The sequence below is a fragment of the Seriola lalandi genome, unplaced genomic scaffold, assembly GCF_002814215.2.
Source record: "Seriola lalandi dorsalis isolate HSWRI2012SDOR001 ecotype SW California unplaced genomic scaffold, Sedor1 jcf7180002054884, whole genome shotgun sequence".
NCBI classification, from domain to species: Eukaryota; Metazoa; Chordata; class Actinopteri; order Carangiformes; family Carangidae; genus Seriola; species Seriola lalandi.
In genome coordinates this window covers 262,800-289,594 of record NW_019525436.1, presented here as the reverse complement: position 1 = coordinate 289,594, position 26,795 = coordinate 262,800, and the positions used below count along the sequence as shown (strand labels likewise).

General features: G+C 42.1%; 1 protein-coding gene across 2 annotated transcripts in view; it reads left to right on the top strand.

Moving 5' to 3' along the window:
- The first annotated feature begins 608 nt into the window (after nt 1-608).
- Nucleotides 609-26,795, top strand: part of LOC111671543 (nuclear receptor coactivator 3-like) — a 58,168-nt gene continuing 31,981 nt past the window's right edge. The window contains exon 1 of one of the 2 annotated variants that reach the window (XM_023428663.2): nt 609-841. The gene's annotated coding sequence lies outside the window, so the exon portion shown is untranslated. The remainder of the gene's footprint in view (nt 842-26,795) is intronic. The other variant, XM_023428664.2, reaches the window with a different exon arrangement.

The following is a 26,795-nucleotide window of genomic DNA, read 5'->3' as shown; positions in this document are numbered from 1 at the left end:
CAAGCCAGCTTGTGAGCAAATGATACTAGCATTGCAGCTGTTGTCTACATGCACACGTATGTAAAATCAAGTATTTCAGCGACTTTAAGTTTAAAGACACAGCTAACAGACTTTTATAATTTATGGAAATGAATTGGGTTTTTCGAATTAATTTGCACTGGTCCTTTAAAGTGTTAACTAATCCCAGATTTCAATAAAGAGGAGGCCACTGGCAGATAAAGGACTTTTACTTGTCCAAATGGACCAACTCCTCATCACCAGACAAGATAAGACCTTCCTGTCCTAATTTACTCTCAAGTTTAGGCTGTCTACTTCTCTGTCACCCCCTCCAGCCAAACGCCTACTTTAAGTAGAAAGTCTGCAAATTGTGCTCTTTATGCCTCTGGGCCTCTTTAAAAAAAACAGTCAGTGTTTGCTTTTCGCGGCGTGTTGGGGTGAACTGAAAATACACACCGTGGCATCTCTCTCTCTCTCTCTCTCTCTCTCTCTCTGCTCTGGTATCGTCGCTGACATCCGTCTGTAGGCAGCTAGACAGACAGTGCCTGCCCCCCGCCTCCACCACCACCACCGCCACCTCCACCTCCACCTCTACCTTCCTCCCCCCTGTGCGGTGGTGGAGTCTGCCTGTAGTCCGCATCCGGATTGGAGGAGGTAGCAGGAAGCGAGGCGCTCCGCTCGAGCGAACTCCTTTACCCAGAACCCCCTGCGACGCCTCAACTTACAGAACTGGCTTCTTGGGCTTCGGGAGTGTTTCCCATTTAAACAAACAGTGCCGAAGATGGCGGAGAGTTAATGGTGTAAAGAAGAAATAATCGATCCGGTAGAGAGATACGTCCACAAGGTAAGACCGTGCAGCGTGTTTCATGACATTCAGCTGATTCAACCCGACTTTGCATTTGGTTTACATTTCGATAGAAGGACGGAAACGTACTGACTTGGGTTCCCAGCGGCGGTGCACACACAATATTGGCATCGGCACAGTGCGGAGGGCACAGTGCATGGTCATTTAGTACATGACAGCAAAGGTTTACTAACCTGTTCATGGCCGTGATGAAGTGCATGCTAGGCGTCCTGTTTGTTTGTCACGCTGTGCTGCAGAATGAATAACTGTTTAGCAGATTTGATAACTTGGCGATCATGCAAGCTGGCCAGTTTACGCACAAGCTGGTGGATCACAGAAGTGTTTCCAATTGATACAGTACCTCGGGAAGTTTTGGGGAGAGCACACACACTTTACACTCGCGTAGATACTCAAACATGGTGATAGTTGACTAATTTGTCTTGCTTGCTGCTGACTGTCGGCGGGCGGTGGGAAACTGTGCATTAGCTGAGCCCGACGCTGTCTCAACATGAGGGAATTTGGACCCGAAATGTTTGTTGATCAAGAGCATGCAAACATGCTCAGCTGTGTATCACATGCATCATGTTTGAAGGAGGCTAGCGGTGTAATTTAGCGGCTTCGTTAAGAGGCACAAGATGTTGACTGACTGACTGGATGTATGTCAGTCAGCCTGCCTGCCTGCTTGCCTGCTTGCCTGCCTGCCCGGGTCCTGTGTGCTGAGCGATAAAAAGTGCACCGACTCTCCTGTATGTCTCTAGTGTGCAAGTCAGTACATTGAATGAGGCATGTATTGCCTGTAAGAGCGTGAGGTGGAAGAGTGAATGCTCGCCGTGCTTATGTTTTCCCTGTTTGGTCTCCTTCATAACCTCTCCTGTCATCTGCTTCATCCTCAATAATGTAGCTCACTGTATATCTGCAGGGGGCAGCAACGTGGCCCTGTGCATATACACTGCCCTGTAACCCTGAACGTTCACGGTTTGTTCCCTTGTACAGCGCGCGCGTGTGTGTGTGTGTGCATGTGCATTGAAAAGCACCGTGTCCTTCAGCATGTCACCAGAGCCCTATTACAGTACCTGCTCAAACTGAATAATAGCAGTGTACTCTTCAGTGTGTGTAAACATAAGTTAAATAGAAGTGATGCAGATGGTTTGTGTGTCAGTGTGGAAATGTGAGGGATGTCAATTTATTATATACAGTGGTCGGAGATTAAATTTATTTTCATTTGCAGCTTTATTTCCTGACTAAATAGGGATACAGCTGACGATTATTTCCATTATCCATTAAGTTGTCATTATCTCTTGTCTAGAAAACATGAAAAAAATGTGAGAAATGTCCATCTCAGTTTCACAGAATTCATTGTGGCGTCTTCAAATGTCTCATTTTGTCTGATCAACCAAAACCCAAAGATATTCAGTTTATAGAGATCTAAATCTGAGAAGAGCATAGCAAATCATCACATTTGAGAAAGTGCTACCAGAGAATGGTTAAGAGTTTTTGATTGATAAATGACATTAATGAACACCGCCTTCTTTGTGCACAAGCCTGACGATGACATACCCAAAATAAAACAGTTATTGTTCTTGATCCCTTTTGAATTACATCAAACTATTTTGATCTGAAAGGTTTACACTCAAATTGTCAGAATTAGTTAAACGTGATTCTAGATTTAGATTGATAGATTGATTGATTGATTGATTGATTGATTGATTGATTGATTGATAGAATACACTGAATAATGATATAATAAACTCTACATTAGAGCAATTCTTTAAAAAAAGCTGTACAGTAAGTAACAGAGGCAAGGACATAATGAAAATGTATTGTGAGTTTTTTTTGGCCTACAAACCTGGAAGGTTTAGTCAATTAATTGATTGAAATATGAACATTTGCTGGTTTTCTTCTGTATTTTATGATAATAAACCTGGTTTTCGTCTGTTGGTCAAAAAAAAAAGACAAGAGAAGACATCAGCCTGTGTGGTGGAAATTATTTTCTATTTTTCAGTAGAACATAGACCGAATGATTAAGCAACAAAATAACTGACAGGTGAATGGATCATAAAAATAATCATTATTTGCCTAGTCAGTTTATTCTACTTGTATATATTCCTATAAGGATGCAACTACTGATTATTTTCATTATTGATTAATCTGGTGATTATGTTCTTGCTTAATCATTAAGTATATGAAACTTAAAAACATTGTGAACAAGTAACTGATTAATCGACTAATCATTTCAAACCTATATTCCTGTTCCAAAGTATTGTTGCAGCGATATGAGGTTCTTAAATCATTTGAAAGCAGAGATGTCAGTTCTTGTCTGTTCTTTCTGTTTTTTGACCACCTACTAGGGGTTTAAACAATTAATCTATTATTATTATTATTATCATTATTATTATTATTATCAATATATATATCAAAATTGTTGCTGATTTAATTTTCTGTCTATCAACTAATCATTTAATTGATTAATCATTTTGGCTCTTCCGGCCAAACTGTCAATGGCCAAAGTGGAGGGGTGTGGCAGTAAGGAGCCCTCGTCTCGTCTCATGGCACCTCTCTCCTGACAGATTTACAGTCAACTCTGTGGCCCGAGTCTCCGCACACGTGCTGACACACACGCGCCTACGACCTGCACACAACCAGTCGAAGGGAACATGGTCAGGGAAGGGTGTGGGCAAGCTGCTCGGACCCACAGGCACCCATGAGGGGTCTTCGCTAAGCGGATGGCGGGATGAATGCGTGGATGAGGAGGAGGAGGACGGGTGACAGTGATGCATGATGTTTGCTGAATGGGAAAAAGGGGACAGAGGTTAGCAGGGGATGCTGGTGACTGGGTCAGGCACTGGGGGCAGGGCTCACGAGGCTGAGCGGGAGGGAGGCAGGACCTCACACACCAGCCTTGGAGCATGGGAAGCTCTGGGTGTGTGTGTGTGTGTGTGGAAAAGAGAGGGGGTGTGTATGGAAAGGGGAGGGGCTCAGGTGGAGCCTCTTGCTGGAATTCTACCTGGCATTCTTGTCTTTTGTGTCCTTCTCTTTGTGTCCTCTTTTGTGGAGTCAGGAAGTTTTGTGACTCAAACGATCCACATTCTTTGCTGTTCTCTCTCTCTCTCTCTCTGTCTCTCTCTCTCTCTCTCTCTCTCTGTCTCTCTCTCTCTCTCTCTCTCTCTGTGGTCTTTCTCTGTCCCCTGCCTCCCCCAGCTCCAGTGTGGTGAGCTGAACTGTTGTCCTGTTGTTGTTGGGGCCCCTCTCCCATGTGTCAGGACGTGTTAAACAGGAATTAATCTTCACCAGCTTTCATTGATTTCGCTTTGTGGAGGAGGGGTCGTTCTCTTTTTTTTTCTATCTCACTCACTTGTGTCCTCTGTGTCTTTACTTGGGCATCTCCAGTCCAGCGGTGGATACCCCCCATTCCTGTTTTGATGTGATCTCACAAAGTTTCTCCCAATTGGATTGGATATCTTTTGACACTGATCTGATATCACACTGACACTGATATCTTTTGACACTACTGACAAAATTGCAATGATTAGTTGATTCATCAATTAGTCTAACAACATAAAATTGAAACTATTTCTAACATAATAAACAATTTTGATAATCGAGAAATCGTTCTGAGTAGGGATGCTGCGATCACATTTCTTTGCCACGATACTGATACCAATCGTCTGTGATCGATGGCGTGGATTGGCCGATATTGATCATTTTTGGCATGCATTGCAGATGGCGTACGTTACATCAGTCCTGTTTTGTTGTTTTGTTTTGGTGTCATGTCGTGCGCCCGTGCAGTGAACAATGTAGGACACAGCACACAGTGCGTCTCTCAGCCGCAGACATCTGTTGTAAGTATGAGTATTAACCACAGGTGATCGGTTTTAAGCTGATCAGCATTCATACCGATCTGCAGATCTATGTATTTTTAAATGAAAACTGGCTGATCATGATCGGCGGCTGATTGATTGGGACATCTCTCATTCTGAGTAATTTTTAAGAAAGAATGCCAAAGTTATCTGGTTTCAGCCTCTCACATGTATATTTTCTGGTTTTGGTGGTAGACTGAATATCCATTCACATCGGGCACTGGACATTTTTGAAGGGAATTTTAACAATTTTTTTTATTGTTATAGAATAATGACCAATCAATTAATCGAGGAAATAATCAGCAGATTTAACGATAATCAAATAATCATTAGCTCTTTCTCTCCCTGACTTTCCTGTCTATCTCTCTCTGTCCTGTCAGAATAAAGGCAAACATGCTCCCCAAAAAATAAAATTTAAAAAACACATTTTGGTCAACGCCAAAACTCGTAATGAAGTTTTATGCCCAACCCTACAAATGAGCAGCTTATGGATCATTCACACAGTCAAGCTTGAAGGGGAGGGAATAAACACAAAAACTGAATTTTGATGTGTTATTCGTATGATTTTGCATATGTCAAGTCAATATTTGTCAACATTTGTGGCCCTCCTCCTGAGCCAGAAGCCACAGAGCCAGCATTCCCGTCTGCAAAGTCATCAAGAGACACATTTTGCCGCTGATGTTCTAATAATAAATCGGAGATGGAGGGGATTTATGTGTTGGCTTTAGCTTTGACACCTAAATTATCTCTATTTTATTGTACAGCTAACAGTTTGAAACCAGAAGTACTACCCACATCCAGTTTAAAAAAAACCTCTTGGCTGCTTGAAAGGCTCATAATGCCACTCTCCACTTAACAATCAATGAAAGTCCTTCATAGTGTCAATTTGAAAGCTTTGAGTTTTATTTTTTATTTATTAACATTTGAGATTTAAATTGACCTCCAAGTGTTAAGAATATTTTAATTGCTAGTTGAATGTTTAGTTATAGAGAGCTTCCCCCTCTGTCTCTCCTTCTCCCTCCCATAAGTGCACTCATAAGTATTTTACACTCATAAACTGAAAAAATGATTTATACTTTTAATAATACAACTGTAACTTCCTTTGTTTATTGCTTTATGAGCTGTGTGTTGTGTGTATGTGTGTGAGTGATATGAATGTGCTGTTTGTGTTGGAGTCAATGCTCTAGTGGTTGCGCCGGAAGCTGCTTTCATGAGTCAAGATGATACAGGAAGAAATGTTGGTGCTACAGTGCCACAATTTCTCAGCGTTGACACCACCTGCAGTATCACAAAGAGACTCTCAAGTCAAATGAATCACCAAAAATATATTTTTTAAAAACACTACAGTTATTTAAATGTCACAGTCGATGAAGGCAAACAGACAAAAAGCAGACTTTAAAGGAATAGTTCAACATTTTGGAATTACACTCCTTTCTTTTCTTGTTGAGAGCTGAATTAGAAAATTGATCAGTACAAAAAAAACAACAAAAGTTTTGATTTGCTGGGCTGTGTTTTTGGACACTATAATATGTTAATTACTTAGCTTTAGAGGGGTTGGTAGGCATTGGTTGTAAATGCTTATAGATTATTATTACAGCTAATATTGCAACTCCAAATTTTTTCATGTGACATATATGTATTTAGGAAAACAACGTGTTATATTTTATATTTTACTCTCTGTTTTTTCTACTTATATGTCTTGCCAATGACCCCTTACAGCATCTGTCCCTCCAGGGTTAGGGTTACACTATGAAACAAAACACACTTAAAACCAGCTCATCCTGACTGCCAGGGAAGCACCAATCACTGTCCATGTGTAAAAAGAAAACAGAAGCCCTAAAGGATGATTACAAAAAAAGAAGTAATGTTTAAAAAAAAATCCAGGAGAGGATTGACTCATTTCTCATCTATCACTGATTCACTAGCAGAGAGATGACACTTAAGTGGCTCGCCAAACAGTTATTAAGAATGGAGAACATGGACTAAAAGCATAAATAAGCAGTCTCTGCACTGATTTGCATTTTTATTGGTTTATGCAATTTGAGGAAATCGGCAGAAAAATGAAGTGAAACATTTCATGAGAAAAATGTCACTAAAATTAAAATATAGAGGAAAATTAGCTACAGCTTGGGTTGCCTTGAGCACAGTGTGACATAGCAGTTCCCAAAAGAAAGACCACGTGTGAAAGTGAGATTTGTGACTGACACAGACCCTGTGATGCAGCAGAATAAACAGACATTAAAACCCCCTTTGAGCACCAGACTCTCGGTCGCAGTTGTTATTGTTCGTTCACACATGATGTCATTGGTCTGCAAGAAAAACATTGCTGCTATTGTGTAGATTTTTTTTAATTTTTTTTTTACCAGAGCTTTTCTGAATCTCAATTTTCACTTCTTTAAAAGTGGTTCCTTATTTACATTAGTACAAGTGTGTGTGTGTGTGTGTGTGTGTGTGTGTGTGTGTGTGTGTGTGTGTGTGAAAAACATTTGAAGCGCTTCACCTTCTGCAATCATGTTTGCGTGTGTTTAAGATTTAAAAGATTTATTGGAGGAAAGATCTGAATTTGAGCCACTGTCCTGTGCCCTCTTTTTTTGCATGTTTTGTGTCTGTATGAGTTCATCAACAGAGCGATGAGTGGGAGTGAGATGAGGAAATGACATGCAACATGGGGCGTATTTAAACCAGGGGCGTTGTGGTTCATGGTTGCCACCTTAATCCCTAGGCCACCTGGGCGCCCCATTATCCACTATATATGTAGTTACACTAATTCTTTAGTGATTCCTCGGGAAGTAACTATATGTGTTCACTGTGTTGTTCCAAAAACAGTTTCATACCTACAGCTGGACAATAAACCACATTTACTGAATTATCAACATTATGAAGGTCTTACTAAACTAAATGTATTCATATTGCAAAATTCATTAATATCCAGCAACTGATGACAGTTAAAAGAACCAACGATATCTAAGGAGATGTTTCACCAGCCAGTCAGCAATCAGCTCTGTAATTCTTATATTTTATATTTATATATTTTGTATATATTTTTTCTTTTTAATACATCTTTGAATTTTGGACTGTAAGTTGGACAAAATAAGCAATTTGAAGATATCATATTGAACTACAAATGGGCATTTTTCTAACATTTTTCAGCTTTTAGACTAAAACGAGTAATCAGAATCAGTCAGATATTAGTTAATGATAGAAGTGATTTCTAAAATTCATTCATAGTGGCATTCTGTTGTCATCAAGGTAAATCGTGTTTATATTGTCCTGCTCTTGTCAGGACTGTGTTAAACACGGATCTGGAGTGAGTTGTGAAACCAGGTCACTTAACACGTGCTGACCTGCTCAGACTAACAGCAAACATAGTTCAGGCCCTCCTCACATTGGCCTGAAATTGTTCCAAGAGCTGTGTCAGTCACTTCTGCTATTTGACCTGTTAGGACATCCAGTTGACCTTTATTTCATCATTTCAGTAGAAAAATTTTGTAAAGTTCAGAAGCTGAAAAGTTGTTTATACATTAAGTATGTGATAATGGAATAACTGATTATCAGGCAGAGTTGTTAGGAGGAGAAGCAGAGGAGGAGAGAGAGAGAGGACGAGCTGATGCTCTGTCAGAACAACAGTTGACGGGGTATCGGTTTCTGTTTCCTTTCTTTCCCCAGAATGCCTCAGTGCAGCTCATATCCTTTTCTGAGAGGTATTTCTTCTGTGAGAGGAATGTCAAGTGCCCATCCTGATGCATTTGTCCCTGTTCTGTGTTTTGTGTTGTTACTTGCGCTTCACTCCTGAATTCTGTCTTTTTTCTCCTCCACTCATCTTGTTCACCTAAGCCTTTGTCTTCTCCTTTGTGCATCTTTCTCGCTGTACACAATTAGCCACTGGCCAGGAAGTGAAGTAAGTTTATGTGTTAATATCAGACATACTGTATTTGTGTGCGACCATTGCTATCTTTTGTGCTGTCTCTTATACACATCTCTCCCGCTAAAATTCAGGGAGTGCTGTTGCATCCAGCTGTTACTGGTTGCACGAGGCTTCGTTGCCATGGCAACACAGCCCTTCGCGCCTGCTCAAGGTCGTTCATCCAGTTCTGAACTGAGCAGCATGCTACACAGAGGATGCACACGGAGAGAGAGCGCGAGAGAGAGAGAGAGAGAGAGCGCGAGAGAGAGAGAGAGAGAGAAACTACTTCAAAGTGACCAATCAAAAGCACTTTGGTGACGTTGTGGTCTGTGAACAAACTCAGCCCTCCCTCCACCCCCCTCTGACACACACTACACACACATAGACAGAGACATACACACACATGCACAGTTACTTTCTTCAATAAAGAAACAAACAAAAAAGAACCCCTGGCCCTCAGGCTTGTAGGTTCTTTGGCCAGCTGATAAAATATTTAGCTGGTCAGTGGGAGAGAGAGGGATACAGTGGCTGGAGAAGAAGCAAGCAGCAGAGCCTGGCTTTGTGTTTTCCTTTCTCTAATGGTGCATTGCTGTGAAGCTACCTGGGGCTCCTCTCCTCTCCTCTCCTCTCCTCTCCTCTCCTCTCCTCTCCTCTCCTCTCCTCTGCTGCATGTTTGCCGGCACTGACTGGACCCAGTATAGCACACATTGTACACTCAAGGCCCCAATACACCGTGTCGAAACAACCATCTTGCAGGTTCATCGCATGTTACAGTGTGCTAAATTGGGTCTAATAAAATCTTGGTGACAATCTATGTCAGATGATGCCTATTTTGAGGCATGTCAGATTCGTAGACTCGTACTGCTTCTTGTTTACTCTATTTACCAGCATAAAGATAGGAAACAAGACATCCAAGGACAGAGTCCTCAGTGGTGCTTGGAGCTAAATGCTAATGCTAGCATGGCAGCATCTTAACAATGACATGTGGTGATGTGTTTGCTAATTTGCACTAAACAAAAATGAGCAGGTATTGTGGTCATAAACCAAAGTATTTAGGGTTAGGGAGTGATTAACTTCGTCCTGAGCAAGGCATGAATTATGAACCATATTTTCCATCCAGTAGTTGTCGAGACATTTAATTTCAAACCACAAATGACAACTTCACAGTAGCGTTAGAGAAAAACATTCATCCTCTGGCCACCATGAATATATGCACCAAATGCCATGGCAGTAATTAATCAGAGAAGCACAACAACACTATGCTGGTATGAAAAAAAAGTTTTTACAAATTTGGAAAATGGCTCATTTTTAGATGGGGACTTGTGACACAAGTCCAAATCACACAAGTCATGTCACAAACAGCTGAAGTTAGTTTGATATTTACACGTAGGACATTTTGGAGTTGAAGTTGGTTTAAATTTCATTATTGATTGGCCAAACTCAACTAATGCCAGTACAGCAGGTCAATCTGCCATCAGATTTTATATCACCATAAATATAGTTAATGCAAAATACATTGCAGTATTATTTTAAGGTCATAAGGCCGTATCTCCCTTTTGCTTATTAAAAAAATCCTTACAATGTCGCCTCTGCCAGTTTATTCAGAGAATTTCATCTTAAATTTCAGACACTGTCAGAATTTGGCTTTCTTTGGGCAAAGCATTAAATTAGCCGTCGGCGTCTCATGGTAATTATAGGGCCACTGTTTTGGATTGATGACAAAAGTTTTGACCTCATTACGATCATGTTTGCCGACTTTTATCTGGAAGCACTGGAAATCACACAGTGAAGGGGCCTTAAGAAACCTGACTCACATGTTGTTGCTCTGCAAACACATTAAGGTCAAACAGCAGAAGACCACTGTCAGCGTGTGTTACAGATAAGCACTTGGCTTCCTATTAGTGAATCTGCCTCAAAATCATGTAAAGACAACATGTGCTGGAGCCTAACATGGACGGTGGCTTTTGTTCTTCTACTGCTTTTTTTTATTTTATTATTATTTTCTTGCTCTTCGCAGGGTGCACACAGAGTTCAGCAGGATTTTCACAAACCAACACAGAGTCACGATTTTCTGGGAGCGCAATGAGGAATCGTGTCACTTTTTGTGGTCAGTGATGTGATGGGGTAGAGCGGCCGTGTGTGTATGTATCATTGTTTAAAATAGAGTTCGAAAAACTCAATCTGTCACCTTTTTTGTGAGCCCCAAGCCGAGGAGAGCTGGATTTTAGGTGGAGGAGGGGGTTAGTTTCACATTTCTTCTTGCCGTAAGGTAATAGATGCTTGTTAAAGGGGTCCTCAGAGTGTGTAAGAAGGGGAGCTCTGTTTTTTTACTTATTTTCCATTGTAAAAATCCAGGCTTAGTTTATGTGTTTTAGAGCTCCTTAACGTGCCCGTGCACAGACATGCACGTGCAGACACACACACATGCACACACAAACATTTATGGGGTAGGAGTTGAGGTAAATGTTACCAGCTGCAGCGCAGCGAGCAAGTGGTTTAAACTCTGCCTGAACCCGGTTGTTACGCGACCATCTCCTCAACTTAATTCACTCCTGTCCTGCCTTCTCCTCAGCCGCCACACCTCCCATATCACTCTACCACCCCCCCAAAACGCACACTCACACACATATATACACATAGCCATGTCCATCCACCAGTTCCTCTCTCCAGTGTCACCAGCAGCAGCAGCATCGCTCATATCAGGATAGCAGGAGAGCACTCCAAGGTCTGCTACCCCCACCTCGTCACCTTGGAGTGGAGCAGCGGGCCAGTTGAGCGGGCTTTGTCCGATTGGCTGTCCCTCCACCTCCCCTCCAAGGCCACAGTGTTGGTGCTGTGATGTCACAGAGGCTTGTTTATCTCTATCTCCTGTCAAGCTAAGTTGCAACATACTGTATACAACAGCACCTTTCACAAGCATTGGTGATGGCTTAAATCTTTATTTTTCTTTTGGATCCCCATTAGCTTCCATAAAGTGGTCACTAGTCCTGCAGGGCTCCACACAAAAAGCAATAAAAACAAACAATTTAAAGTTACACAGTATCATTTAAACAAGATAAGGCAACAAGGCAACCATAAAGAGTACAATAGAGGTGAAAATAAATAATGTTGCGTCACTCAGTTGAAGCACTTCTTTGGCTTCAGCATGAAACTCTCGGTCTCCTCATTTCTGAAACAGCAGAGCTCCTCGGATCCTCGGTTTACTCAGAATGATGCAAAAAAACATCCAGTGAGCAGCTGTTGTGTAGATGGAAATGCATTGTACATGAGAGAGGTTAGGGGAGAATGATCAGACCAGTTGGCACTGACAGGAAAGCTATGGTTACTCGGGTGACCACCCTTTACAATTGTCATGAGCAGAAAAACACAGATGCACAACACGTTGATCCTTGAGGTGGATGAGCTGCAAAAGCAGAAGACCACGTCAGGTTCCACTCCTGTCAGCCAAGAACAGAAATCTGAGGCCGCAGTGGACACAGTCCCACCAACACTGGACACAGTCCCACCAACACTGGACAGTTGAAGACAAAAGAAGAGAGAAACAATGCAGCCTGGTCCGATTAATCTGGATTTCTGTTGAGGCACGCAGCTGGTAGAGTCAGAGTTTGATGTCAACAGCATGAATCCACGGATCCAACCTGGCTTCAGTCCAGGCTGGTGGTGATGTAATGGTGCGAGGAATGTTTTCTTGGCACTTTGGGCTCCTCGATACCAATCAATCATGGTTAAAATGCCACAGTTTGAGTTTGTGCATGCCTTTATGGTCACAACGTCATACTACCTACTGCTACATGATAATGCTCCATGGTACAGAGCAAAATTCTCAAACTGGTTTCATGAACATGACAATGAATTCAGTGTACTTCAGTGGCCTCCTCAGTCACCAGATCTGAATCCAGTAGGACACCTTTGGGATGTGACAGAACAGGAGATTGGCAGCATGAATGATGTGATGCAGTCATGTCAATATGGACCAGAATCTTAAATGAATGTTTCTAACATCTTGTAGAATCCATGCCAGGAAGAACTAGGGCTGTTCTGAGAGCAAATGGAGGCATTACCCAGTAGTATGGTGTCGCTAATAAAGTGCTCGGTCAGTGTATGACTTAGGAGATTTTGAAAGCATGCAAATGACGTTCAGAGAAGACGCGGCTCAGGCTTTAGTCAAACTGCTGAATTTCACATTCTGCTGTGGACAGGGACTAAGCAGAGTTACTACCTTTACCCATCTGTTTCTGCCAAGCTGGGAAGTGGAAAGAAGCCCTCTGTGCATCTGCTTCAGCTCAGGCAGGGGGAGCGTCTTTGGTTGAATCAGCTTTTTCCTCTTTAACACCCCACCCCTCTCATTTTCTTTTACTGCCGCCCTCCCTCAATATGAATTTGTTAGTCCTGTGAGATCTGAGTGGTAGTAAACAGGCAGTGACATCCTCATGCTCTCGTTAGAGGAAAAGGGGCCAGAATTTAAATATTGATTTGATGCAATGTGAGACAAAGATTCCGGTTCCTCTCTGTTCCTCTTCCAGGGGCTTTTTATAGCCATTGTGTTGTGTATTTGTAGGTGTTGTCCAGCAGATCTGACTTTACCCCAAAAAAAAGGCTTCGCTTGCTTTAAGGCTTGCTGTGTTCACGTGCAAATTCCCGTGTCTCAGTTTGGCATCGGTTAGACATGATGCCCAGGATGAAATATCATCTGCTGTTGGACTCGGCTGCCCACTCAGGTAACCATCAGGTGAGCAGCCTCGGCTTTCCTGCAGATCTACAAGGCTGCTGGTGATGTTTATTGAGCTGATCAAGCTCGACTAATTGAAGACTGTCTGACAGACTGTTGACATCCCCGGTAGATTCAGGTGTACTGTGCTGGGGGAAATGCTCAGTCCCCTGTGAAAAACCAAGTCTGGACAAATGTGTGTAGGTCCAGCCATTTGAACTGATAACAGTAAAGTAACAGGAGAGGTACAGGTAAATAAACAATTCAATATCACAAAATAAGTGACTTTGACCTGATGTTGGCACGAAAAGTGGGCCGATCACCAAAACCATAATGACTCACTGTGTGGGGGCCATGAATATTGGTACAAAATTTCATGGTAGCCCATCTAATAGTTGTTGAGTTATTTCAGCCTGGACCAAAGTGGTGGACGACCCACAGACTGACATTGCCATAGAACCATACCACCAGCATCGCTTAAAACAATAAACATATCACATTTATTGCCTCGTTAGATTCTTTGCAGGATCATAATATTCATTCATTTTAGACAAATAAGACACATTTAGGCCTGCTTCCTAGGGAACAGTGTACTGTGTGTAGAAAAATAAAAAATTACTTTCAATGAAACCATCACAGGTCTTTGAATGATTACTTTGCTGTCCTTTCTATAAAACTCCCTTCCTCATGGATATCCAGCTGGATAGGATCAGATTGTTTTCAATGATCCCTCCTTGTTCCATCCCAATACTCTGTTTTGACATAAGACTCTAAGAATCGCATATGCTGAGTCATTGTGACTTGAATGGGACACAAAGCCACCGCAAATCACCCAAAGTGTCCCTGAGCAAGGCAGCTTCTTCACTGTCCTCTGTGTCTATGTCAGCGTTTTTACATTGCAAACATTTCAGTAGCATCTCTTTGTAATAGTAAATTCATATTGCTTACGAAACCAGAGAAGCACATGTGAATTGAGCTTCACTATAGTTTAGTTAGTCTCTGTTCTCCATCCCGTACCCGTAGTTTGCTATTGCTAAATGCACCACAAACTAACTAATGCATAGCAAGCTTAAACCTTTAGCGCAAAAAACAACGTAACAACCTGCTTCTTCATCTTGTGCACTTCACAGATAATACATTGAAAGGTGCTATATGCAAGTATTTTAGTTTCAAACATTTGAAAATTAACAAAAATTATCAACATAATGTGAAGAAATAACTTATGTTGTTATGCCAAAGATGTCTATGTATTGTGTTGGAGAGATATCTACTAAAGATAACATGCTAACCAGCTATCCGTGGCCCGTCCCATCATGTAATACCACTTTGTACCTTAAGAGACAACAGTGAGTCACATAGCGTCCAGTGTGCGAGTTTGAAGAAGTAGCGCTGCTGAAAGGGCACGAAACCTCGTCTGGCGGTAAAGAAGTGAAACAAATGGAAGCAAAATGAGTTAACATTGGCTTTGCTTTCCACTGCTACAGACAGCTCTTGGCAAGTAAAGGAATGTAACGTTTCTTCTAGACTGGTAAGTAAACAGCTGTTCATGCTAACGTTGGCTATGTAGCGGTAGCAAATACTTACATATAGCACCTTTAAGCATGATTGATGCCTGTTATCGTGAGGACTTTACTGTCTACTAGCTTAGCAATATTTAAGTGATACTACAGTCTATACACATACACGGTGGAAACACATGCACACTATATGTGTTAACTGAACACTGTTTTTCTCTCACACGTTGGTGACAGGTCTCCAGTAAAGGCCTTGTGGAGAGTAAGTGTTAGCCCAGCAAGATCTCTCTCCCTATCTAACCAGGGCTAAAAATAACACCATCTCCACACTAGACTTAGACAGAGAAAAGGAGGGAGGGAGAGCAGGGAGTGGGTGGAGGGAAGAGGGAAAGAAAAGGTGGGAACAACTGGATGAGAGGGAGCGGAGTGAGAAAACAACAATCCAAGCGAGAGAAAGGGGAGAGGAGACGGACCGAGGGAGAGCAGAGGTGCAGGGAGGAAAAGAAAACAAGCCATTAATAATTTACCTGGAGGACACTTCTAGTTCGACCTTTAGTTCTGGTCAGCGGTGTTCAGCAAAGAACAAAGTGTTGTATAGTGTTGGGAAACTCTTTCACATGATCTGACTGTTGTGTAGAGTCAGGAAGTCTGTGCCCACAGCAACTGGCCAGGTGTGCTCAGGTGTTCAGACCCAAAATAACACTGGGATTAAAAACAGGTACTAGTCAGAAGATGGAATATGAGTTAGGGAGGACAGTTTGGTCTGTTTCCGAGTGACGCATTACAGTGGGGCAAAACTTGAGCCAGGTTCAACTCCTAAAGTTTTTCGGTTTATTGTTATTTACTGTAATTTCATAGACTATGTGTAGACAACCATGGTTGGAAGGAAATAAATGGAGCAAAGGCAGCAATAAATTCTACAAATGACTGTGCTATTGAAAAATAAAAATGCCTATAGGACATAGCTTCAGAGCACATATGTACTTATTAGGCCCTATGTACTACTAGATACTCATAAAAATCAAAGGGGGCTTTCAATTATTTTAAAGCTACTTATAAAAGTGTCATAAAAGCAGCTTCACTGTCTTCTGATATCTCTTCACCTTCTGATGCCTCTTCCACCGCTCGTTCTGCAGCTGCTTACACTTGTTCTGGGGCTTTAATCATCACTCTTAGCTAAAGAGCTGTTTTGTTTGCTTCTTTGCTGTACAAGTCGAGATCATATGATCAATTCATTTTCTTTTTTACACCGCAAACTTTTACTGTGAAGCAGCTGCACAAAGTGTTGAGTAAGCAGTCACGCTTAGCCCCAGGTGGCTAAACGATTGAGTATGCTTGTGGGATCATCTGACGGCTCTCCCCTTGCACCTTTTCAAATGTTGGAATTGCTTGGGGCGGTGTCCAACAATTTGTGTAACTTTCTGAAAAACGAACAATTAGATATGCGCACTCACTTTACGTGTACTGAGATTTTGAACTTCTCAAAGTTTAGATGGAAAGCTGTAAATAACGTTGAGTTCTGAAGGAGTCGGTTGAAACTTTGTGCGAACTAATTTGTTTCAAGCACACTCTTAATTGGTTGCTTGGTGAAAGTTCGTCAGGGTTTTTCAACACTTTTCAGCATTTTAAAACAGCAAAGATGAATTATTGGTCTTGACAAAACACAGCAAAAAGGGTGTGAAACAGGAAACAGTCAAGCTTGTATCCATGAGATGAACAGTCTTGATAGAGCACAATCTAAATCACTGGACTGCAGTTTTAATTAAAGATGTGTCCAAAAACAACAGTAGTGTTTATATGTATAATCCTTCCTGTTTCTATGGTGGAGGACTTCCTGCCGCACCTTGATCTCAAAACACAGTTTGGCTGGATGAGACTATGTGCAAAACAAATTTAACACATGCAGAAGGTTTGATCAGTGAACCAGGAGACTGGTTACAAAGCAAACAAGCTGACAAGTCCCCATTTCTCCTTGGTTTTATTCTTTGCATTTCTGCTTGCTGTATATCTTCGTTAGCTTTACGTGTCCTTTTGACACCATGTTACTCAGAGACACACACATATATTCAACTCTGACTAGTCAGGACTAATTTGTGACTGCTCTGTATTTAACCTTTGTCCTGACACACTTCAGCTGCACAAAAGAACAGAAATATAGCCGGAGGAGTTAGAGGTGGTTCAAGGGGGTTGGGCAACTTGTTGCTGTGTGATTACGGTGCAATGGCAAACACGGTGCAGTGTGTGTTTGTTTTTTGAGCACTTTTAGAGTTTGTATTTACCGACAAAACAAACCGAGGTCCTGGATAAGTGTTAGGGACACTGATGCTGATTTTTCCACAAGCTTTTGGCTGCTTCATAGCTTCACTTTACTTCTCCTGCACAAAAGAAAGAAAGAAGGCAGGGTGGAAAGACAAGGGAGAGTCCTAAAGGTTTTCAGTTTTACTGCCACAGGGGGGTTGGGGGGGTTTGAAGCAACAGGAGAATGGGCAATGCAGTTGACATTGTTAAATTTCAAGTGTTTTTCAAACAGCCCATTTACTGTGTAACCTTAAACCCAGGGGTAACACTGAGGCCTCTCTCCCTCAGGCAAGGTGTTACAGACCATTTTACGATAGCAGCTTATGTTAGAGTGCATAGTTTAAACTGCCGTATTTGTGGGTTTGCAAGATATTTGCATAGATTTAATATATCTGTTATTCTTTAACAGTGGTAAAAAAAATCCACCTTAAGAAAACCAACAACCTCAGCAAATTGAAATTTTAACGCTGGGCTTTGAGACAAAGTTTAACTGATGGAAGGAAAAACGCCATCAGTTACTTTCAACGTCTTCATGCTTCTTCACAAATACTCTCAGCCCTCCTGAATTTCACACTGCCACAAAACAACCCACTGGTCCTCTGTCTGACCAAAGAACAGCCAAATGAAGGTGGAAAGACAGACTAAGCATTGAGAGAAAGATAAAACAACACTTTGAGAGAAAGAGGGAAACACTGAAGATGTGTTAATGGCAGGTTCCACGCTTGTCTGTTGGCTGTCAGTTGTCTTTTTGACAGAGTTTGCATCGGGAGATAGTTTGAAATAGTTTTGTTTAAGTTCACATTTAACAAGAGCTAGCTCAAAGTTAAGTTCACACAATTAAAACGAAGTTCATAGTCCCCAAAAATCAACTAGTTCATGTTTCTTCCTTTTTTTTTCTTTTTTTTTTTTTAAATGAGCTGCTCTGAACTTTTCTTTGTCAGTAGAACCTACTTTGTTTATAGAAAGTGAAAAAGAGGTGGTACTAACATTATACTGTGGATGCAATAGACGTTTTATTTAGCCCACGTGAGCCAAATTATGCAGCAGTTCAAAAACATAGAATAGATTACAGGATGATACGGGCTCCATCACTTCATTATAGTCGCTAGCTTAAAGATGTGCTATGATTTCAGTTTGCATGCTGGGTGCCGTGAATCCTCGGTCGCTGCTTTAAAGTTCTTCTTACGATGTTTTTTGGCAGTTGGTGAACAGCTTTTTGGTGCATTACCGCCACTTTATGGTACGTTAGAGTTAACGACACTCGTATTCATGTTTATTAGTTGCAAACAGCAATCAGGTCACTGTTCGCCAAAAACACTGATCTGAAAAGTTCGGGTTCTGTTGCACACCACACCAATATTATCAGTGAATTAATATAATAATATAATTATTATGAGAATATTAGTATCAAGTCTTGAAAGACTCACACTTTCCTCATTGATAAAAGTAATAAACATTAAGAAAACAGTTAGAGTAAGGCTGGTGATATTCTGTATTTTTGTAACTGTCCATGAAATCCTGTGAAAGTACCAAAACCAACAATGCTTTTGTCCGTCTCTTGATACATTCTGACTTCCCCAGCCTGTCTGTGGCTTGAAGCCCCATACCCATTGGTTCCTTCTGAAGACATAAATCTTTAAAAAGGGGTCACAAGTATGTATTTTTTACATGTTAAAAAAAGGCTGTGTAATTTCCTAAAACACTGTTGTTTTGGCAAACGTCACTCAAACATGAGTGAATAGTGCCTTTGTTGAGGTCTTTTTTCAGTCATGGATTTAGTGCTTTAGTATGTATTGACAGTAGCAGAACAGTGTGTGAGATTGACTGAAAATAAACTACAGTGTCCATGTTCATCATAATGAAGAAACATGTCACTCAGTGCAACAGCGTGGCTCATTTATGTGGTTTTAATAGTTTTTATTGAACACTGGCGCTCTATGCCACAGTGGAATGAGCTACATCAGGCTTTGGATGCACAGACAATACTTGACAAAAGGAAACTTTCATTGTTGGTTTTGGTATTTTAATGGGATTTGTTGGCAATAAGAAAGTATAATGTGATGTATCCTTTCAAGTCCAGCTGATTATAACATACATAATTTAGTCTTAGATGGGAACACAGTGTCTGTGAAGAGAACGTCAGCTACAGGTGGAAGGTGGCTTTACCTCTCGTCACGTCTCGGAGTCTGCTCCGTCTACACTTCATCTGCCCACACCCGCGAGATTTACAGCCTGCTGCTCTCATGAGGATGTGCGCTCTTGGGTGTGTATGTGTGTGTGTGTGTGTGCGCCTGCGTGTGCCTTATTATCGCAGTCAGGTGGATGGAGGAGGAGGAGGGTGGGGGCAATTGTGCAGCTGATGTGGGGAGAATAGAACAACAGGGAGCTTCTTCAGTGACCGTGGCTGTTAATTAATCAAACACGCACATACACACTCAGACAGTGATGAAGAGGCTATAGAAGAACACACACACACACACACACACACACACACACACACACACACACACACACACACACACACACACACACACGGCCTAGTCTCCTTACAAGAGGCTTGAAGCCATTCTACTTACCGTCGCCAGCCATGCCGACTCTCTGCTTGCTCTATTTGCAGAGCCACCCCTCCCCTCTCTGATGCTATGATCTAACTGCAGCCTCCTCCCCCTTCACAGATACACACTTACACTCTCACATGCCTGCACACACACACACACACACACACACACACACACACACATACACACACATTATTCAGCACACTGGCAGCATGCGGGGTGTGTCTCTCCAATTGGTCCGTGACTATTTATGTATATGATGTTTTGATCAAGTGGCGTGAACATGGACTGTGGACTCTTATGTCAGTGCTGTGGCGTGCATTGTTCATCCTTGAGGAAAGGCTGTTGATCTTGTGGTTTTCGACCCACATGCCATCTAGGTGGCGTCTGTTTCAGAAAGCATAGGAAAAGTAGAGAAATGCCAAAAAGCAATAAAGGCTCTTTTCTTTCCCCCCTTCCCCCTTCTCACTATCACTTTAGATCAACAACAGCAACAACTGGGTTTCAGTTATTTTTCTCAAGGACCCTCAAATAAAGATCAGGGGGGATCTCTGTGTGGAAAAGGTGGGAATAATACTAATAATAAACAAACAAGTAAAAAATTGAAAAACGAGAGAGAATTGGCAGAGCAGCAGAGGCGAGCTTCAGATCTTTACGGTCAAATTCTCAGAGTGGGTCAAAGTTCCCCCAGCAGCCGGATACGCGCTCTGATTGGCTGCGGAAAGGTGAAATTAAAACCACGGTAAACTTTTGACCTCGCAGGAACTGGGAGAGGAACGCCCATCGCTTCTCCCTCCTCCTCCTCGCCGCTGGTCTCCCACCAACCTACCCCTCCTCCTTTCCCCTCTGTCTCTCTCTCTCACTTTCTCTCTGTCTCTTTCTATCTGGCTCACGCCTTCCTCCTCCTTTCATTCCCTGTTAGTCTGTCATTCGCTCTTGTTTTGCTCTCTTTCAGTCCAAACCATCTCTCCGTTTCAACCCCCCTCCCTATCTCCAGCTCTCCTTTGCTGTCTCTCTTTCCCCCGATGAATTTGTGCCTTGCTGCATATAGCCTGATGAGAGGGAGGGAGGGAGGCACAGAGCAGGAAAGAGCTGGGGGAAGGGTATAGAGAGGGAGGAGACAGCCAGAGAGGGGGGATGGGAATAGAGACAGAGGGAGAGAAGCAGTAGAAGAAGAAGAAGAAGAAGACACAGGGAGAGAAGGGCAGGAGGCAGGAGGAAAAGCAGCTTTCTTCACTGTGTGCTGCACACAAACTGCTCCCTGTTAGAGAAGAAGAAAATCTAAAGAGGAGTGAATGTATAAATAGACATGTAACTGTGGCTCTGACTAAGATCTGCTGAGCGGCAGGGCGGGGAGAGCCCATTTTAACTGCTAATGGTTTCTCTCATTACACATCAAACGGCTGGGGGGTGGGGTGGGGGGTTTGTGTGTGTGAGTGTGTGTGGGGAGCGGGCCGATTTTAAATGATTTCATGAGCCAACTAAAAGAGCAGCCCTCTCGCTAGCTGCTTTGATGCCGTGTGCATGCACGTAGACACACGGGCTTGCAGCTGCATTCAGTCATTAGCAATTTCTTAACTACACAGTGTGGTGGAGAACTGTCTACTGTAATTGTTGTTGCTGTTTGCAAGCAGACGATCTAGTACGGATGCAGAAGTTATTTCAGTGTCTTCCTTCTCCTTGTGCCGCACACGTGCATGTGTAAACATACTCTCAGAGCTTGTCATCATCAAGACGGCACATACAGAGCACCGTCAGTTGTCAGATTTTAATGCGATTGAAGTAATCCTTTTTGGTTCGGATTAAGCTCTACGATGAGTCGAGGGGTTGCTACAGCATCTAGCGGGGAAAGGTGTGGAGGAGACGAAAGCCAGAGCCGGTCGTCTAGGATGAGAGGAAGCAGGAGGAGAAAGAAGGCTGATTTTTTTTTTTTTTTTTTTGCTTTCCCTGCCAGTAAAAAAAAAAACAGTGAGCTAAGAGAGGAGGCTGTAGATGTTATTGAGTTAACCAGACAGAGCCAGAGGGAGGGAGGGAGGGAGAACAGTGGGAGCTGAGAGACTGGCTCGATAGACGAGTGGATGAGGGCTGCGCTGTGGTGCTCTGCCTGCTCCTGTCGCACAGTGGGCACCATATGGTCTCATAATGTATGGAGCACACATCAAGTTTGTCCTGCTTCCCTCAAACTTCACTTCTTTTCTCTTCTTTCCTCGCCACTCCGTCTTCTCCCTCCCCTACGTCTTGCCAGCCAATTACTTTACCCAAGAGACAGACCATTAGATAAAAAACACAAACACACACACACCCACATTCACCATGCATCCCATTAGGTAAGAAGCACCCCACTGACATGCACCCGCACCATCTTCAAGATAAGAGGCACCCCCAACAAACATTTTTTGTCGACACACACACACACACACACACACACACACACAGTTAGATAAGGGCCCCATCCCCCTCTAATGGGAAAGAAGATTGATACCGACAGAAAAAAAAAGATTTGTCAAGATGTCGCTTTGCCCCTGCTTCCGTTTTAAATATTTAAAGCAACCATGTTTTTTTTTCCATTGCATTATCATGGAATTGTTGATATTCTCTGATGCTAATGCAACTTTGCTGAGCGCACAGAGCAGCAGCAGCAGCACAGCACAGAGGCAAATGAGTGGATCCTTGAACGTACAGTTGATGTGTGCTGACAGTGATGTGCGTGCAAGTGAATGCAAGTTGGTTCCTGATTGGGGAATATTGTGTGTAAGGAGGGATTGCTTTCTCCTGCACGCTGTCGTCTGGTTTCAAGGTGTGTTGGCTGCTCTGTGACCAAGTGTGTGTTTGTTTGTGGGTGGTTATGCATGTTGCCATGCAGTTTCCCTGCCTCTCCGGCATGTGCTTTTGTCTGTGGGAGTGATGGATGGCAGGCAGGCATCTAATGTGATTTAGATGCTCCACCAGGAGTGTGTGTGTGTGTGTGTGTGTGTGTGTGTGTGTGTGTGTGATGTTTGTGTGTGTGTGTGTGTGTGTATGCGCAGTGCATGTGTACGTGTCCCATCCACGTGTGTGCAGCTGAATCTGCAGTGTATGTTTGTCTATCTACCTCCCTCCTTCACTCCCTCCTCTCTTTTTCTCTCCACACCCCCCCCCCCCATCATTTTTTTCCCCTGTGCTGTGCAGTTTTTGGACTCTGAGTAAATAAACAGAGGGAGGAGGGGGAGGAAAGGGAGGGAGGGGTGGTGTTTATGTGTCGAATCTGCTCCCTCACTGTCACCGCGGAGAACGAGAGCGTGAGGAAGGAGGCGAGGAGGGAAGTAGAGGTGGAGGAGAAGATGGTGTTCTCTCGCTAAGACCACACTGATGGGTTATTGTGAGCCAATTATGTCCCATTCCCACTAAAGAAAAGTCTCACAGCTTATTCACTCACACTCAGACACACTCACTCATCGTCACACACTTGCATCAGCAGAAGAAGTGCTCTTTCTCCTGGCAGCTTGAGCAGTAAAGAGCTCGGGTTTTATCTGCATGCAATTATTCTTGTGAGAAAAACACCTTTACACTGACATACTGTTCTTTCACACTCACTCTCTCTTTTTAAAAAAAATCTTTTTCAACTCCGCCAAATTTCATTTGTTGACCTTTATTTCAACCTTTCAATCTTACACTACTTTTAAGCACAAACCCTGCATTTTCATACGGGATACTGAACACGTTTGATCATTCACACCTGACTTTTGGCATGGGTTATTTCCTGGTCGCCGCCTTTTACACAAGATCAGTGGTGTCTTGGTGGGTGGGTATGTTGTAGCTTCAGTGGACCTAGTTTCCTGACTCCCCTCTCTCTTTGGACATCCTTACATGTACCTTTATGTGATAATAAATTAAAGGTTGTACTTTGCTCGAATGTTAAATTTGGACCGTTTTATATCTTTGGTTCACAACAATTCAAAGGGATATTTTGTAGTTTTTACACGTGCAGTTCTACTGTTTACACAGTTTTGACAGCTTTAGTTAATATTTTCTTCACATATTAATATTTTACATTCAAATAAAATGATGATGAGGTGATAGAATATGATGCACTGCTTTACATTCAATTGTCCAACAGTACATAAAATAGTAAAATGTGGTTTACACATTAATGCATCAGTAGTAATAATTCAGTAATATATGTATAATAGTAATCCAGTCACAAGAGGCACTTGTCTGAAATTTGAGTGGCCTACTTTTGATGCTTTTAGTACATTTTGCTTACGTTTCAGTGCAGGACTTTAATAGAGTACTTTCATATTGCAGTACTGCAGCTCTCTGGATCTAACTACTTCCTGCAGTGCAGATTGATTAATTGAATAATCGTTTCAGCCTTAGACAACTGTGTGCTGGGAAGCAAATCATAGCTGTTGATATCACTATGAGTTTGATAGTGTGTGAAATCATTTGCCTGAAGTGCTGTGCAGCTGTATGAGTGTGTGGCTTTTAAAGTTAATTTAACATGCTCTTTAAAACCTTTTCAACTAAAACAGCGAGACAACATGATGAGATATCTCCAGTTCAGTGTGTTGGAGCTTTACAAGCTAAAATATCTGGATTATTTAAATATTGTTTGCTGTCTCAGTCATACAGGAAGTATCTCATAGTAGCAGAGGGAGAGATGCCTATCTTCACCAGCAGCTGCCTCAGTAGCCCATAATGCACTGCAGCAAAAACCCTCCACTCGTGGTGTTAACACTTTTTGTAAAAGCTGAACCCTCAGGCACACAAAGACACATTAACAAATGTGCATGACAATTATTTGTAGCAGCAATAATAATTAAATAAGATATTTTATTGGTGTTAGATCCTTTAATATATAATAGTATAATATTGAATATATTATAATAATTTAATATAATCTAAAATGCAATTTTAAAGGGCTTTAAATAAATATGAATAAATATTCTGCAATCACAAAAACAATGCAAATAGTGCACAATTTGTCAAATGGCCCAAAAAAAATGATAAGTTTAACCACAGGACACAATATATCTACTACTTCACTAAAAAGTCAATTTTCAGTTATTTTCAGTTTATGTACACTGGAGATTAAGTGTTGACATCATACTTTAGTTGAATATTGGACCACAATTCGCTTCTAGAGTAACTATGATATGAGAAAATCATCGTATGTACACGTCTTTAAGGTGAGCACAGGGAAAGTTTCTAACTTCAGCAGATAAACAGGAAATCAAACTGTGCACATACTGTACATCATTACTGCAAAGTGAAGTTCAAATAAAGCAACCTCACTTCTGAATGGAGGGGGAGTTAAAATTAGGCCATTAATCATCTGTCATTAATTTTTATATTTTGAGTGAGGGGGAGGAGAGGTCTCTCTCTCATGTTGCCTCCTGGTTCCATGTTTTTTTTTTGTATTTGCATGCTAAATTACAGAGCAGCTACTCTTGGTTGCCAGTTTATCAGGTTCACCTACTGTATATAAAACTAATGCAGTCTAATACAACACCCCTGCAATAAATCCTAACTTCATGAAACTATGTTCGGTTTTAGTTGAAACTGTTTTAGAGAGGTGTTGATTCATGTGTGTGATCAGTTTGGAGGTTGAAGTGTGGTGCTGTTGGAACTGTGTTGTATTTGTCTTGCATATTGTTTCTGCTGTGAAAAGGGGTAAAAACCTGTTTGTTGCAGTGGCAGCAGAATAACCGTCAGAGGCGTGGTTAGAGATGGAGGGGGTTGCTTTATTGATTGACCTGTTCCACTAATTAGGCCTGAACAGTCCGGAAAACTATCCACCTCCACAGCCCATGGCCTCAATGTGCCTGTGCTAAATGCATGTACAGAAAGGTCCCCCCAGCCCCCTCTCCATTTTTGATTCATTTCACCAGTAACTAAAAGCAGTTGACAACTGTTTTTCTGCCTTTTCACTGCATTTTTCTCCTCTCTACCCCATGAAGCCTGTAACTAGGTAAATTATTCTCTCTGTAATGACAAGAGTGTTTTAACTGTTTACTCACTCTGAGATATGACAGTCTTGTCTCTCGGCTCATTGTTAATTACCTCACAGAAAATGGCCCTCTATGTTACGATACTGCATAGCTCCTGCATAATTGATGGTTTCCAATGAGGCGTTTTATTTAACCTAGTTTTCTGCATGACTATGCAGACATGTTCGACTGTTAGGTTGATCCACATCACACTTGAACACATGTTCTGACCCTGAGATTTCTTCACAACATTCACATTCACAAAGTTAGTCCGCGTGTGTCAGTTTCCTTCCCGGTTCAGCTGAAGGTGAGAAATGAGGACACGTGTGGTTTACTGTCCTTATCTTATCAGAGATGTTTGTTGGCTCTGTAACATTACTGTCATCACTTAACACACAAGAATCTGTCCATTCCTTCATACGGTCCAACCCCCCCTCCCCCTTCCCTTTCTGCACACATGTCCACCACGTGGCCGGGTTCAAATAAAGTAGCAGGAGCTGTTGTTGACATGCTGGTCAGGGTTTGACTGAAACACAAGATTACAGCTCAGCAAAGCTTTTTTAATGATCTTTGTCATCCCTCATTTACCATGATACCGCGCAGCTCACGTTCTCCGAGACTGTTCATGGAAGTAACAAAGAGACTCTCATCTGTACGACCCCCCAAACCTGACTCTGGCACACTAATTTACTGCACACACAAACACAGTGTCAACATTAACACTGAGAGCAATTTGGTGGAAGCACGGGTTGCACTTTTATTGCAGGGTCGGGAAATTTTGACCAAGAAAAAAAAAAAAACTGTATTTAGGTACAGTACATCATGTACCGACAAATGAAGGAAAACTCTGACTTAATGGGTGGAGAAACGTACCAAATGCAAATGCGTCTCTGCAGGGTACAATGGGTCACTGAATGGTTTCAGCGCTTCTCAGACATCTGTATACATGTCAGCATTAACACATCACGATCTGTCCCAATGCCACTACGAAGCAAGGTGGGTGGGCGAATGTAGCAAATGTCACACCAATGTCTGTACAGACTTCCATCGCAGTCTGTCCAATAGTTGTGGAGTTATGCACTCCAGTGCTTCAAGTAAATGTCATGAGTCACAGTGAGCATGTGTAAATTGTAACATGGCTCTATA